The sequence below is a fragment of the Echinops telfairi genome, unplaced genomic scaffold (genome assembly GCF_000313985.2).
Source record: "Echinops telfairi isolate 266 unplaced genomic scaffold, ASM31398v2 ScPeMD7_443;HRSCAF=831, whole genome shotgun sequence".
Taxonomy (NCBI): domain Eukaryota; kingdom Metazoa; phylum Chordata; class Mammalia; order Afrosoricida; family Tenrecidae; genus Echinops; species Echinops telfairi.
The window spans coordinates 21924771-21927984 of record NW_022104341.1 but is presented as its reverse complement, the minus strand read 5'-3'; positions in this window follow the sequence as shown (position 1 = coordinate 21927984).

The following is a 3214-nucleotide window of genomic DNA, read 5'->3' as shown; positions in this document are numbered from 1 at the left end:
AGCACCCCATGCCATGGGTGGACCTGAGAACTATTATATATCTAATTATCTTTATAAATAAATATATTAAATTATCAGCAATTTGGTTTTATCTCTCTAGAGAACCCTGTCTAACACACTAGTCCACCCAGACTAGCACACTGCCCTATTTCTAGAATACTTCTCACTACTATATACACAATAAATGAAGGTAAAAGAGACACTGCTTATATCTACCCTATATTATCCAAAGACTCTTGCTCAACCAAATATGATGAATGAATTGTTGCTGATATCTAAACATAAAAAAATCTCCTCTTTTTCTCTGGTTTATATATGATTTCTTCACATCTTTAAAAGCTTATCACTGCTACTATAATAGTATCTGCATAGAAATCCTTAATTGGAGACTGCATTTAACTGACACCATATTTGCATACAAACATATATTTGGTAAAAATTTGAGTATGAATAACAAGTTTTATTGAAGTAGATATATTATCATTTTCCCACATGTCTTCACAATTAGAAAAGGATTGTATAATATGTTAGGTCATGATTTATGGCATTGATAAAAACTGATTGATTAATTTCAAATACTTGTATGGATTTTCCCTCCCACATTTTCCAAATTTGTTTTAAAATCGCACACTCCAGTTCTATAGCTCATCATTTGTCCTGGTACAATATGTTGAGTAATTTGTTTTATAAAAAAATAAAACTTTCCTAAATATCTCAAATTCTTTCCAGGTGTCAGATTTATGAACAAGTTTGGTTAAATACATTATGGTTGTGTAGAGACTTATGCTACTTAGGCAAAAGAAAAAATATTCTAACTCTTTAAGGAGTGAACAGCAGGTTAAAATAAGCAGTGCTTTTCAACCAGGAAATATTCTTTCCTGGCCAGGTTCTGCCTCAAGTGTTTAATCCTACCACAGGCTCTTAAGGTAGAAAGCAAAAATTAAAATCTAGTGGGAAAGAGCATGCGATATTTACACTAAAATATACCAATGGTTCCTCATCACCTAAGATTCTGTATGATTGCATTATTCTATGAAGAAAGCTTCCAAATATTCATGGAAAAATGGAATGAAAGGATAATGGAATTTGTAAACACCAAGTTTTAATTTGGGTAAACAAGAGAGAAAAAACAATTTTAAGGAGTAATGAAAGTTCCACATACTTTTAGAAAGTTACTGTGTAATTCATACAACCTGAGTAATTGTCTAAAATCACAATTCCTGATAGATATGTCTAATTCAGGGCCAATGCCTGCCTTCAGGAAGCTCTCATTTGTTTAGAAATAATCACAATTAATTAGTACACACACACACACACACACACACACACACACACACACACACACACACACAAAGATATTCCAAGAATAAGCCTTGCCCTTTCCAATGTTACTTCTACAGCATATGTTCCCTCAAGCTGTGAATGTTGGTATTGATCATTATGAGAACACGACACTGACTATAGGTCAGTGGCAGAATAGTTGCCCACGTCGGGAGAAAAATGACTTGCTGAGCAGGACCTGATAGAGATAGAATGAATTGTGAAAACCCTCCTGCTGGGATCCATATAAGGTTCTGAAATAGAGAGCAGAAAAAGAAATGTAGCAGAGGGTCAGGGCAAAGAGTCAAGGATTTCAAAGGCACCAGATTGGGGAGGGAGCCACACGATTGTAGCTCTCCTATGGCAGCAGAGAGACTTTCTCTAGGATCCATAGACCCAGTAAACTTTTTCACTGGTTTATTATTTTTATTTATTTATTTATTTACTTATTATTTTAATAAATCATGTTATTGGGGGGTACTTACAGCTCTTATAACAAACCATACATCAATTGATTCAAGCACATTTGTACATATGTTGCCATCATCATTTCCAAAACATTTTCTTTCTACTTCCACCTTTGGTATCAGCTCCTTTTTTTACCCCTCCCTCCCCCTCCCCATTCTTCCACCCTGTGAACCCTTGAAATTTTATAAATTATTTTTATTTTCCTATATTACATCATCTATTGTCTCCCTTCACCCATGTTTCTGTTGTTCATCCCCCCTGGGGCATGGGGAATTGTACTTGGTCCCCCCTGTCTCCCCCTTCTCCACTCCCCCAACCTTCCTCATAGTATTGCTATTCTCATTATTGGTCCTGAGGGATTTATCTGCCCTGGTTTCTTTGTGTCAAGAACTCTTATCTATACCAGTGTACATGCTCCGGTCTAGTCAGATTTGTAAGAACTAGATCTGAGGTCATGGTATCCAGTGGGGTCATGATAGTGGGGGAGGAAGCATTAAAGAACCAGAGGAAGGTTGTATGTTTCCTTGGTGCTGTACTGCACCCTGGCTGGCTCATCCCTTCCCTGTAACCCCTTCTGTGAAGGGATATCCAACAAGCTACAGATGGGCCTTGGGTCTCCATTTTGATCTCCCTTGTTTGTATGGAAGTGGTTGCTTGCTTTGGGTCTTCTGATGCCTGACACCTGAGTCCATCCACACCTCATGATCACACAGGCTGGTGTGCTTCTTCCATGTGGGCTTTGTCACTTCCCTGTAAGATGGCCATTTGTTTAACTTCAAGTTTTTAAGACCCCCATATGCTATATCTTGTAATAGGCAGGCACCATCAGCTTTCTTCAGCACATTAGCATATGCACCCATTTTGTCTCCAGCGATCTTGTTGGAAAGGTGAGCATCACAGAACACCAGGTCATTAGAACAAAGTGTTCTGACATTGAGGGAGGCCCAAAGTCTATCTGCTACCTTAATATTTAACCTATAAATATATGTACATAAGACCTATATCCCTATCGTTATATATTAATATATTGACATCCCTATGTTTATACCTCTATGTCTTTTGCCTCCTAGTTCTTTCTTCTATTTCCTTTTACTTTCCTCCTGTCCCACTATCATGTTCAACCTTCATTTGGCTCTCTGTACTTCCTCTGGCCTACATTGCACTTTATCAAACCCCACCAGGCAGTCTATGCCCTCCTCATCATGACTTTAGCTCTCTTGTTGTTCCCTTGTCCCTAGATTTGTTGGCTCCTCCCCTCTCCTTTTACCCCACCTCCTCCTCTCCCCTGTCCCACAAAACCATCGGTCTCATTGTTTTCTCCTTGGGATTTTTATCCTGCCTACCTTATGTAGATAGACATGAGAACGAAAGAAAGGAAGGAAGGAAGGAAGGAAGGAAGGAAGGAAGGAAGGAAGGAAGGAAGGAA